Source organism: Mus musculus, chromosome 2 (assembly GCF_000001635.26).
Source record: "Mus musculus strain C57BL/6J chromosome 2, GRCm38.p6 C57BL/6J".
In the NCBI taxonomy this organism is placed as follows: Eukaryota; Metazoa; Chordata; class Mammalia; order Rodentia; family Muridae; genus Mus; species Mus musculus.
In genome coordinates this window covers 61,707,351-61,721,424 of record NC_000068.7, presented here as the reverse complement: position 1 = coordinate 61,721,424, position 14,074 = coordinate 61,707,351, and the positions used below count along the sequence as shown (strand labels likewise).

The 14,074-nt window shown below is 40.4% G+C and overlaps 1 protein-coding gene across 1 annotated transcript in view; it reads right to left on the bottom strand.

Moving 5' to 3' along the window:
- Psmd14 (proteasome (prosome, macropain) 26S subunit, non-ATPase, 14) overlaps nucleotides 1-9,731 on the bottom strand; it is an 88,683-nt gene extending 78,952 nt beyond the window's left edge. The window contains exons 1-2 of the mRNA NM_021526.2: nucleotides 9,552-9,731; nucleotides 854-981 (exon numbers count right to left, since the gene is read on the bottom strand). The gene's annotated coding sequence lies outside the window, so the exon portion shown is untranslated. The remainder of the gene's footprint in view (nucleotides 1-853; nucleotides 982-9,551) is intronic.
- Nucleotides 9,732-14,074: the final 4,343 nt, after the last annotated feature.

The window sequence follows — 14,074 nt, the reverse complement described above, 5'->3', positions numbered from 1 at the left end:
ACAGTACAAAATAGTTCTGCTGTTTTCAAACTGAATAAAAACAGAATCATAGACTTTTTTTTTTTTTTGGTCTGACTTTTTCTTTCACACAACATGTTTATGAGATTCACAACAGATGAATTCATCTGTACAAATGAGAAGGCAAGAAAATTTGGTATTTCAGACAAGATCTAATCTTCACAACCATGCTTATCTGCCTAATTATAATTACAAATAACATATTCATCAAGTTCCTCAACTTGATGAATATCTAAAGGGATTCAATACAGTCCCTTTTAGACAACCCTGTGTATTTTTAAATATTAAAGATTATTTTCTCTAAAATATATTTCTAAAGAAGAGAAATTCTTTTGAACCATTTCAAGTTCACAAAACTAAAGAATCAATGGAGGTGGCAACATACACTTCGGAATACATATCCATATATGTACATATCCACCCGTTCATTCTAGGCCAAAGTCAGCTCCCAGCTGTGTTAGTTTATCTACTTTCCCGGTGCTGTTTCTGATGACATTACTCAGACTCCAGATGCTGTGAATATACATGAGCGATGTGGGGAGCAGAGGGAAGGAAAATCTGGCAGGTCAAATTTGTGTTTTTCACAAAATTAGATGTCTGAGCAAACAGGAAAAGATATTTAACAAATTAAAACACTTAAGATGAACACATTTTATAAAAATACTAACATTTGGGAATGAAATATATTGATAAATATTCTAAATCACTCAACTTCTAAAGTCTGGTTATCACACATATTCATAATTTGAAGCCTGTTAAAAAGATAATACATTTACGTTGTATCTATCATATCCTAAAACAACAGTTAAAAATAAAATACATTCTTAAACCTCACCTGTTCAGTAACTGTAATTCTTACAGTGTTAAACTTCAATTTGTTGAATTTGACAAATTTGTTATTAACTCCAAGTCTTGCTAATTCTGGCAGATACAATTTTTCACAAGTAGTTTTTCCTCTCTCTCCTAAAAAGGAAAGGTACTTAATTATTTTGAGAATTGAGAACACTTTATTACACCCCCCCCCCCAAAAAGAAGCAAAACCCTGCAAATGAAATAGAAGTCACCATTTCCCCAATGCTGGCTCTAAAACCAAGTTTTAATAATTACCTTGAGAGCAGAGACTTATTTACCACCTAAGCAGATATTGTACATCGAGATTACTCTGTTACACTGTGTTTATGTTGTGCTTTTTCTACAGACTTTGAAGACTGACATTTTATAGCTTTCAGTATTCCTTGAGGTCTTTTAAAGAATAATATTTACTTATCTTTTAAGAAAGAATTTAAAAATCACTCTATTATATAATAGTATAGGTTGCAGTCCCATAGGAGGGACAACCAGTACCCACTGAACAAACCAGTACCCAGTGGGACTAAACTACCAACCAAAGAAAACACATGGTAGGACTCATGGCTCTAGCTGCATATGTAGCAGAGGATGGCCTAGTCGGTTATCAATGGGAGGAGAGGCCCTTGGTCCTGTGAAGGCTCTATGCCCCAGTGTAGGGGACTGCCAGGGCCAGGAGTGGATGGGTTGGGGAGCAGAGTGAGGGGGGAGGGGATAGGGGGTTTTCAGAGGGTAAACTAGAAAAGGGGATAACATTTGAAATGTAAATAAAGAAAATATTTAATAAAAAAATTCTATACTTGTGCATAGAGGACCCTACTAGTGTTATTTTTCTTTTATCTTGAAAATTGGACCACTATGACCCTGCAATTAGTTCATCATTTATTTATTCACAAATATAATGAAAATAATAAGGACATGTAAAGTGCTAAGAGTTATAAAATGTAAAGAGGGATAGTGTTAGAGCAACACTATTATTCTGTAATTACTACAGTGTGGCCCAAAGTTTTCAAGAAGATGCTGGACACCCTGAGTTTGAAGCCAGTCTGACACAGTAAAGTTCTGTCAAAACCTACAACAAAACACTACTATTCTTTCTACTTTTCCCCTTCCCTCTCTGAACACACTTCAGAATTTAGAACTTTAGATTTTCCACTCATAATCGCAAAGGGATAAACACTGTGGGAAAAAAGTTTCATTTTATTGCAGATCACAAGTGACTGCAAAGCTACAAACAGTAAGTCTTGGTACTACTGACATTCAGAGCCGTGTGGGGACTGTCCAGTGGATAACTGAGTGTTTAGCAGTATCTTTGACGTCTATACATTATATGTCAGCAGAAATAACTAATGTGACAGGAAAAAAATGTCTCCAGACATTGTCCCTTGGAAGGGCAAAATCACTCAGTTGAGAAGCATTTCTATAAAGATAATCTGAAACTATGAATCTTGAGACAACAATATCCTTTTTCAAACTTATGAACCAAGGAGTTCTGGAAAACAATTTGGCAGTTGTTCAAAAATGTAAACACAGAATTACTATAGCGTCTACCAATTCTATTCCTTGAAATATGCTACAAAGTATTTAAGACATGTGTTTCAAACAAGACACATACATACATGTGTATAGCATTGGGATTCACAATAGTCAAAATATGGAAATAGTCCAAATGCCTATCACATGGTGAAAAATTCTATCATATATACATACAATAAAATGCATTGAATATTATGTGGCTATAAAAAGGGACAAAATTATGACACTTGTATTTTACAATTTGGCCGAACCTGAAAACATGTAAAGGCTGGAAATGTAGCCCAGTCACTGAGTGCTTGCCTAGGTGTACAAAAAAATCTGAGTTCAATCCCTAGCACAGGAAGGGAGGGAGGGAGGGAGGGAGGGAGGGAGGGAGGGAGGGAGGGAGGGAGGGAGGGAGGGAGGGAGGGAGGGAAAGAGTAGTAGGAAGGCAGATCTTAAAGGTGACATATGCAATGGTTTTAACTTCTTAGTCGACACAACCTAGACTCACCTAAGTTGAGAAGAGTCTCAATAAGGCATTATCTAAATCAGGCTGGCTTGTAGGGGACTCACTGTCTTGATTGCCTTTATTATATGGAAAGACACAGCCAGAAATTGGGTGAAACCATTACCTGGTTTGAGACCCTAGACTGTGTAAGAATAGAGAAAACTAGCGGAGGACTAGGCATACACTCACTCCTACTCTGTTACTAACTGTCGATGTAAAGGCACTACCTGCTTCAAATTCCTACCCTCACTTCTCTAAAATGATGATGGACTACCAACTGAATTTGTAAGATAACAGCGATTCCTTTCTCCCATAAGTTGCTTTTGTCGGGGTGCTTATATTACAGTAACAGAGACATCACGTGATTCCACTTAAGTGAAACATAAAATAACCTATTAGATGAAATGTAGACAATTGAACCTTATAGTATTTCCATATATAGTTGACTTTGGTAGATTCCCTCACCCCTGTCGCCACTCCTTTTCCCCATCTCTATGTCCCCTTCCACTTTCCACCATTCCACTCCCAGTATTCCCTCCTACTTTCATGTTGTATTTGTTACCCTTCCCATTTCTCCTTTAAAAAAAATTGTTTTTTTATCTTATGTATATGAGTACACTGTAGCTGTAGAGATGGTTGTGAACCATCATGTGGTTGCTGGGACCTTCGTAAGAGCAGTTACTGCTCTTAACTGCCGAGCCATCTCTCCAGCCCCCATTTTTCCTTTTTAAAGCAGTTTCTCCCTTTAATAGACCCCTGTAAACTTTCCTGGTCTCTACCCACACTCAATCTCACACAAATATATATTTATAAAAATTAGAAGACAGGATCAGCATGAGAGAGAACATGTGATATCTGTCTTGATGAGCCTAGGTGACCTCACTTAACTATTTTCCAGTTTCATCCATTTTCTTGCAAATTTCACAATTTCCTTTTTCTTTACAATTTAATAAAATCACATTGCATGGACCACATTTCCACTGTTCATTTCCTTGTTATTGTCAACACAGCAGCAATAAACATGGATATGCAAGTATCCCATGATAGGCCACATGATTCTTTGGCTGTATACCCAGGAGTGGCAAAGAAGTTAGGTCTTGTGTTAAATGCATTCTGTTTCTATTAAAAAAACAAAACAAAACAAAACTCATACACAACCACTTTGACTTCCATAAGTAGTGCACAGGTTTGTACCTGTCTCTTCCCCAAGGCTCTCATCAGTGTGGGGACTCCTATGCTAGTCATTCAGCCTGGGAGGAGATGGAATTACTTTGTTGTTTCTCTGGGGGCTAAAGTGATGGAAACTTTTAAAAATGGCTACTGACCATTTGTGTTTCTGCTTTTAAGAAACACTCTCTCAACTCATTAGCCATTTGCTGACTAGCAGCTTTTTCTTAACAAACATTTATTTCTATTTATGTGTGTACACATCATTTGTGTGTGGGGGGTGTGGTTTTCATTTTTTTGATGTTTAATTTTTGTGGTTCTTTATATATTCTAGATACTAACCCCTCTGTCTAAAGTATAGCTGGCAAAAATTTTCTCCTATTCTGCAGGCTGTCTGTTCACTGGTAAGATTTTTGTATTTTGCTATATGGAAGCTTTTTTAATTTCATGTAATCCCATTTGTCAACTCTAATTGGTATTTATAAATCTAAAAATAAAATGTTTTACAATCAAAGCAGATATGATGGCTCTCCTCCATTCAACAAAATCATGAGCTGTCAATGTTTTTTAAAAAAGTATTACAAGTGGGAAGATGAGAAGCTCTGGAAATGGTTGGTAATAATACAGTGATTCAACAAGCAAATATACTGAACACTGCAGAACTACATACCAAAAGGTTAAAATGATACATTTTACCAAGTCTATTTTACACCACACCACACACAGACACACAGACACACACACAACAAAACAAAACAAATCAGGGCCTACTACAAATGTACCAACACTTGAGGATTTTTTGGCAGTCCTGAGGATTGAGCCCATTGAACCATGCTAGGCAAGCTTTCTGTTACTCAACTATACCTCCAGTTCCTATCAAGGAATTTGAAATACAGAACTCATTTTCACAAGAGACATATATTCCAGGGATTCATGCATGGAATATAGTGAGCAATTAGCTACACTCAAAAGACGTTGTTCATCTGAGTTACCTCAACTTTCAAAATCAGAAAAATACAGAATAAGAACTTACATATGCTACATGTACAACTAACATCTCAAATATAATTTTCCCAATCTTTATTTCATATCATTAAGTTATTAATAAGATGATGTAGGGGTGCAAGAAACAAACAGCGCCCTGGGATGAGATAAATAATGACAACTATTTTCCTTAGCATATGGGGGTCAATGCAGTCACCCTGCAGGAGGAGCCAGGAAGGCAGCATTGGCTCTAACACTCATTCTTCAGTCAATTACCTCTCCTTAATTTTCTCATTCACAAAAAGAGAATAGAGAACGTCTGTTTCATACAGCTGTTTAGAAATCAATGCACACAGAAAAACATTTAACACAACCATAAGCATAAAACAAGCACACAATGAGTGCTACTTTTATAACAGCACTCACCATCTTAGAATGGCCACCCTTCTTCCTCACTCTGAAGCCCCTTAGAAGCCATAGAACACCAGGTATATTCACAGAAATAAATCCATCATATTGGAGACAGGGGCGTACATTTTCAGAATTCAGCAAAAGGTTCACAAGGTAAACTGTACACAGTAACATAAAAGTGAGGGTGTCATTGTTGTTGCTTTGGGGTTTTTTGGTGGGTGGGGTTCAAGACAGGGTTTCTCTGTGTAGTCCTGGATCTCACTCTATAGACCAGGCTAAGCCTAAAACTCACAAAGATCTGCCTGCCTCTGCCTCCAAGTCATGAGGCATAACCACCCGGTTAAAAGAGAACATCTTCAATTCTCAGAAACAGAAGCAATATAAAAGGTTTCTAGATCCAAACTAAGTTTCCACCTATCAAAAAACTGAGGATTTAAGAGCCCACTTATAATAGATTCACTTTGGTATTTTCTTTAATCTATTTTATTTTGATGTGTGTTTACCTGCATGCATGAATGCATACCATATGAATGCCTGGTGCCCCTTAAGATCCAGAAAAGGGTGTCAGATCCTCTGAACATGGGTGCTGGAAGCTTAACCTGAATCCTGTGCTCTTACAAGTGCTGCTAGGCACTCTGAGCCCCTTCCCTGTCTACCCCTGATATAACTTCTCTTAACACATTTCTTACCACAAGATGACGTGTTTTACATACCCAGTATAACATCACATACATAGCAATATTCAGAACCCTTATTAGCAAAGAGCCTAAAACAAGTATCTACTTGAAGGTTGATAACTTGCCACTTAATCTCTCAGGGTAATAGCTGACTAAAATGTAATTATTTTTAGATCATGTTCATGATGGCTTTAAATCAGTTCTCCAGTATTTATAGGCACTGCATGGAACAATGGCAACCTAGAAAGCAGAGCCTTCAGAGTTGAATGAGTTTACACTTCCCACCTTCCTAGGGATACTAACAAATCAAAACTACCTAGACTTCATTTAAAATCATGAAGCACTTAGTCATTCAGGCTTTACATTGTATCTCCTACTTTACTGTTTTACTCCCCATTCCTCTATGTAAATATTAATACTCTCAAACTAATAGTAAATCCTTTCAAACTACTCCATATTTGGGATCCCACTATATTTCTACATTCAATTCCTCTGTTCTCTGATTTGTGGAAGATAGGAACTTCGACCCTACTTTTTCCAGTTCAATCAGAACTAGAGCTAAAATTAAATGTAACTCTTTAAGTAGGATTTTTTTTCCCCACCTTTTAGTTTTTATGAGACATGGTCTCACCACCCAGGACCTTGCCATAGACACGCTGGTCTCACAGGTGCAGCAATCCTACCACCTCTGCCTGGGGAATACTGGAATTACAACACTTGGAAAGCAAGATTGGGAGCCACCAGCAAGGAGGCTTAGCAACTGAAGGGCTTACTGCTTAGCCTGATGTCTTAGTTTGAGCCCCAGAACCCAAATGGTGGAAGTGCTGAACTGACTTCTGGATGCCATCAGACTTCTCCCCTTTTCACAGCCATTGTATCCAACTGTCTCCACCTGTATCTGTCTCCCCCATCTCCTACAAACACCAATCAGTGAATCAGTATTTTAAAAATTAAAAAACAGGATTCCACTCCAACCTCCATGTAGAAGACTGCGAATTTAGTCTTAAAAGAAACATAGCTATCTACCACATGGTCGCTAATTACAACATCTAAGCAAAATATTCACCAAAAAGGCACAACTGCTTCCTGTTACTGACTTTCAAATGATTCTGAATCTAGGTACTAGGTATAGTGTTTATATGGCAAGTATACAAAGGAGATGAATCCAGTCCCTGAAGTTAAAAATCCAGCTTTTTAACTACAATAACAATGTTTTATTATCAAAGATCTTATTGGGTGGGGGTGGGATAAACGTCCCAAATCCAACAGGTGAGAGTAAAATAAAAGATCAGAACTTCAAAATGTTGTTCTTTTGACAAGATTTAACTTTGTTTTAGGCAAATTCAAAACAACTTTCAGTTCTTTACCAAAACACATTCACTATAGTTAATGATGAGCCACTGTTTATCTTAATTATGTCTACATATACAACCTATGCACTTTAAGACATACAATTTATTTGTATTGTTTTAATTGTGTGGGGGGAGGGTATCTACACATCAGTACAGGTACCCCAGGACATCTGCAGAGCTGGAGTTACAATCCATTGTGAGTCACTGGATATGGGTGCTGGGAATAGAACCCAGGTACTCTGCAGGAACTCTCTCAAGGCCCTAAGCAATAGAATTTAAACATTAAAAAACAAACCATTGATTGAGGTAACATGGCAAGACGGGCACCATTATATTAATTATCCACATTGACAATCTGTCCAGTTTCCAACTTCAACGTTAAGTGCTTGTCTTGTTGCTTTACTTACATTATGTTTGCAGCAGTACAACCAATTTTTAGGCTGGGTACTGATGCACATACCTGTAATTCCAACACTACACTGTGGAGGCTAAAGCAGGAAGATCCCATCAGGCAGTGGTTAGCCTGGGCTGTGTAGGGAGAAGCCATCTCAAAAACAAACAGAAAAGCAGAACCAGCAGCAGCCTGACCTATAATCGGTTACACAGACCAGGCCGGCCTCAAACAGCAGAAGATTCTCCCCACCTTTTCCTCCCTAGTACTGCGAGTGTTCACATGAGAACTGTATTTCTTTGCTAACATTTAAGGCCTTTTCTATAAATTAGATCTTTACTAGCGCTTTCATATTATTTTTGTTGTTGTTGTTGTTTTTGTGAGACAGGATCTCACTGTATAGCCCTAACTGGCTCAGAACTCGTTTTTGTAGACTAGGCTGGTCTTCAACTCAGAGATCAGCCTGCCTCTGCCTCCTGAATTCTGGCATTAGAAGTGTTTACCACTGTCTTGAAGATTCTATTGCTGTGAAGAGACACTATGACCACAGCACCTCTTGTAGAAAACATTTCATTGGGGCTAGCTTACAGGTTCATTTTCATCATGGTGAGAAGCATGGTGGCATGCAGGTAGACATGGTACCTCAGAGTTTTACATCTTGATCCACAGGCAGCAGAAGACTGTGTGCCACACTTGAGCTTATGACACCTCAAAGCCCACCCCAACAGTGACACACTTCCTCCAGCAAAGCCACACTGCCTAATAGTGCCACTCCCTTATGGGCCTATTGGGGCCAATTACAAACTACCACAGCCATGACGTGGAACTTGGTTGCCATTTTAACTTTTTTTTCACTCCGTGCTAAAGTGGAATTACATGCCTTTAACTTCAACACTTGGTAAACTGAGGCAGGATTATATTAATTTAAGGCCAGCCTGGTGTACATAATTAGTTTTAGACCAAGCAGATATACTGAGTAAGAACCTATCTCCAAATTAATAAGTAAACAAAGCGTTCCCAAATTTCTTAAGACTCTTTTGAAATGCGGGCATCATTCTTTGGCAGACACTGAGTTCGATCGACCCACGGGAAAACTGAGTTCTAATAACCCGCAGCAGCGGTAGTTGATTTCTACTTTACTCAAAAATGGACATGTAACCATTCACAGACCAGTACTCAAGTGGAGCAGTACAAGAAGTAATGGCATAGCAGGAATAACCCAACTTTATTCTAAAAACATTCAGGATTAAAAGCATGCCTCTCTGAAGGTTTTTAAAGCTAGCAGGACAAACGATTAAGCGAACATCCTCGCTCCTTTTCTTCCCTGGACTGGAAGTTTTTCAACACAGGAAGATCTAAAGACGAACACACGTAGATCATAAACAGGGTTCTGCCAGTTGATGGGTTAAAGGTTCCCAAGCTAGAGGGAAGCAGAAACGTTTGCAAGGAGATGACATCCAGCCCTAACCCTGCCGGACACCCGGAGGTGAGGGAAGAAAGGACCAAGGGGTCCGCAATCCCATCAGGCCCCGGACTCCACCGGCAACCTGGCTGGGCAACGTGACTCAGGAAAGCCCAAGGCTTGAAGGCGGCCTAGCGAGGCAGGCTCCCGGACGTCCCAGGCCCGCCTCGGGGCTCGGCTGAGGCCGCCTGAAGAGAGCTCGCGGTCTGCATCCTACCTGGCCTTGTGGCGACGCGGCGGCGAGGGCAGCGCCTCACACTCAACAAGGACCTGGCTCGGAGAACAGGCGATGAATCAGCCCGATTCCATTCAAAAGAGTCGCCCAGGCCTCTGCAGAGAAGTACTTCCGGGTTCCCGGCTTCCTTCGGCTTCCTTTCTTCTACCGCCAATTGGAGTCCGCCGGGGAGTGGAGCCGGCGGGGGGGGGGGGGGGGGGGGCGGAGCCGGCTGGGGGCGGAGGAGCACACAGCGCACGCGCAGGCCGCCTGGTCCCGGTCCCCGCGAGGCGGAAGTCAGGCGAGCTGCTCCGCCCTCCTGGTTTTTTTCACAGTGCCAATCCTGCTTCACTGAGGTCTCCATGCTTTGGGAATTTTGGAGTTATCAGCCTTGTGGAGGCTAGACTTGGCTTGGTTCTGTCCTTCGCCTTTGTGGCCTTCCTCAAAATGTAAAAGGTTGAATTAAGGTTTTCTTGGTCACTTGAAAAGCAAAAATTAAAGGGGTGGGGGATAGGGAGATGGTTAGAAATATACAGGCTCTTTCCGCATACAAGTTTACCTCTTCTTGCCTTCACTGCCTAAAAAAGGGGTTATAGGCCGGGCGGTGGTGGTGCACGCCTTTAATCCCAGCACTTGGGAGGCAGAGGCAGGCGGATTTCTGAGTTCGAGGCCAACCTGGTCTACAAAGTGAGTTCCAGAACAGCCAGGGCTACACAGAGAAACCCTGTGTGTGTGTGGGGGGGGGGGGGGGGGGAACCTCAAGGAAATTTGACGTTTTTCCAGTGTTCCTGCCTCTTATTTTCAGCTGTTTCAATACGTATTGAAAAAAAACTACTTCTCTACATAATTAAACGATAACGGCCTTTTATCTTTGTGTTAGATTTTCAAAACAAAGTTACTCAAATTAACTTTGGCAAGTTTCTATCACATCCTGGGACGCCGTTTAGGTCACTCACCATGTTTATGGATTACTCCCACTTTCTCAAATATGTTAAAATGCATCTTTAAAGCGTTTCTTTTTTTTTTTTTTTTAGATTTATTTATTTATTTATTTATTTATTTATTTATTTATTTATTATATGTAAGTACACTGTAGCTGTCTTCAGACACTCCAGAAGAGGGAGTCAGATCTTGTTATGGATGGTTGTGAGCCGCCATGTGGTTGCTGGAATTTGAACTCCGGACCTTCAGAAGAGCAGTCAGGTGCTCTTACCCACTGAGCCATCTCACCAGCCCTAATTTTTTTTAAAAGCATTCCTGACTCAAAAATCACCATGGAACTACTGAATGGTAGAAGAGAATGGATTACAGAATCATTCCCCTTTAGTAAAACTCAAAAGGAATATGGCTATTACAAGAATATGGTTATGATGGTTTGTATATGCTTGCCCCAGGGAGTGGCACTATTTAAAAAGTGTGGCCCTGTTGGAGTAGGTGTGGCCTTGTTGGTGTAGGTGTGTTACTGTGGGTGTGGGCTTTGACACCCTTATCCTAGCTGCCTGGAAGACAGTATTCTGCTAGCAGCCTTCAGATGAAGATGTAGAATTCTCAACTCTTCCTGTACCATCATGCCTGCCTGGATGCTGCTATGTTGATATCATCAAGATGCTGCCCATCTTGATGATAATGGACCTATAAGCCAGCCCCAATTAAATGTTGTCCTTATAAGAGTTGTCTTGGTCATGGTGTCTGTTCACAGCAGTAAAACCCTAATAAGACAGTGGTTAAGTCTTACTGGGCCTGGAGAGGTGGCTCAGCTACTAATCACTTTCACTTTTGCTGCTCTTCCAGAAGACCCAAGTTCATTTTCCAGCAACCACAGTGGGCGGCAAACTGCTTGTAACTTCATCTCCAGAGGATTCAGTGACCTTTTCTCTCAAGAGCACCGTACCCTCACACACATACATAAACATCCACATTTTAAAACATTATTTGTATTAATTCTCAAAGAATTAATAAACGTTAAACATATTCACTTCCCAGCTCATTCTATAACCCCTCTCTCAAACCTTCCCTCTCTTCGCACCCAACCTGGAACCACTCCTCCCTATCTAGTCTAGTTTGTGTTGCCCAACTAACAACTAACAGGAAATGTGGTTGACCTGCCTGGGGTTACATAATTAAAAGCTGTCTCTTCCTCTCCCTTCCCTTTGCTAGTGGTAGGATCTGGTACCTACCTTCCCACCACTATGCTGGAGTTTTGTCTGGCTTGAGTTTGCTTACTTCTTATGCATGTTGTCACATTACTATGAGTTTATTGTGCATCCGCCCAATGTCTAAAAAACAGTTTCTTTGATCCACCACCTCTGCTTCTGGCAATCTCTCCATCTAATCTTCTGAAAAGAGCCCTGGGCCTTGGAAGAAGGGATGAGATATGATGTATGATTGAAGCTGAACACTCCACATACTCCTATTCCCTGTGCATTGTCTCACGGAGAGTCTCTGTGTTAACTGACATCTACTACAAGAAGTATCTCTGATGAAGGCTAAAATGCGTTCTGATCTATGCTATGATCTAATGGTATTAGAAGTCATTTCAATACTATGTCCATTTAGCAGAATAACAGTATTGAGTTCTTCCTTAAAGCCTATGGCCTATCTAGACACAGTTCTTGGCCCTTTTAACAGTGCCAGGTATTAGTTCTGTGTAATAGAACAGACCTTAGTAATCAGAAAGTGTTGGTTACTCCAATAATATTTATGCCACCATTACATCAGCTGGAATATCTTGTCAGGCCAATTGTTTTTGTAGTTTGCAAGGTTCGGGGTTGATGGTTATTTTTCTCTTCTGGTAGCATGCATTGCATCTTTTAGCACCATGAAAGTTAGTCAATATGAATGAAGCTTCCAGGTGAGTACCAACTTGGTTTCTTTGTGTTCTTTGTGTCCAGTATCTTCAACAACAAGTCAGACTGTCAAGTTCTGGGGAATAGCCAGGTGTATGGACAATAGCCTGCAATGCTTAGGGGTTGGCACATATGACTCCACTGGTCAACAACTGAAAAAAAGGTAACACATTGCTGTTTTTTATTAGCATGTGGTATCTACTCTGCATTGTACAGTAACACCATTAAACCTCTTTTCATATGTGTATTTGTATATATTTTAGCAAGTTCCTATAGTAGAAGGATCATTTTTAAAGATTTTTACTATTTTTGTTTCTGTATGTAAGTGTGCCTGTGTGAAAGAATACCACTTCTGTACAGGTGCCTTCAGAGACCAAAAGAGGGCATCAGATCATGCGTAGCTAGAGTTACAGACAGTTGTGGGCTTTCTGACTTGGGTGTTGGAAAGGGAATTCATCTCCTGGAAGAGCAACAAATATGCTTAACCACCAAGCCACCTTTCCAGTCCCTAAAAAAGTGTTTTTAATATGTTCAGAGTCCAGAGTGCTCACCATTACATGACAAAATCTTTTTTTTTTTTTTGAGACAAGGTTTCTCTGTGTAGTTCTGGCTGTCCTGGAACTCACTCTGTAGACCAGGCTGGCCTGGAACTCAGAAACCCGCCTGCCTCTCCCTCCCAAGTGCTGGGATTAAAGGCGTATGCCACCACGCCTGGCAACAGAACTTTTTAATGTGTTCAAAAAGCTAGTGGAAACCATTTCTGAAGAACTAAAAGAAAGTAAGGGAAAAGAGAACATCAAAAATTAGTAAAACTAGGTAAAATGAGGGTACAGACCTTTAATCCCAGCACAGACGAAGAAGAGGAAGAAGAAGAGGAGGAGGAAGAGAAGGCCAAACTCTGTTAGTTCTAGGTCAGCCTGGTTAACATATTGAGTTCCAGGGCCACATAATGATACTGTCTCAAAAAAAAAAAAAGCCTTTATTTTTTAAAATAGCAATTATTTAAAAGACATAAGATGTAGAATTGAAAATACATTAACAAAAGTGAAAACTTTACATAATGGGTCTTAACAGCAGGTTTAAGGAAGGGAAGAAAGAATAAGCAATTTCAGTATGGGTCATCGAAACTATCCAATTTGAAAAACAGAAAAAAAAAAGGCATGAAGAAATATAGACAGCTCTTTGAAAACCCATAGAACACAATCAAATTTAAAAACACAAATGACAGCAGTGCCTTGGAGGGCCTGTGGATCTGTGTCTTGTTTCAACAGTGTTTGGACAAAACCGACGCTTGGACTCTGTTAACTTTCCAGCAGCCTTACAGTCTCTTCAGTTGCAGCCTCCAAGATCATCTCTTCAGTACGTTTGGTTCCTAGGACCAGCCAGCACCATCTCTTCCAGGTTAGCTCTATACTCATGGATCAGCTATGACCTTTCAGATGTCAGGATTATTCCATCAGAGGGGAAGCTGATGGGAGCTACCGGGTCAACTTGCTCCTAGAGGCCTCTTACACCTACCTCCCTGGGCTACTATTTTGATCAGATGATGTCACTATGGGGGTGCAAGCCACTTCTTCCTCCAATTGGCATACTTCTTGCAACTCGTCAAGTTGCAGAATGAACACCAGCTGTGCACTCTTCCAGGATGTACAGAAACCATCTCAAGATGAGAAGATGAGT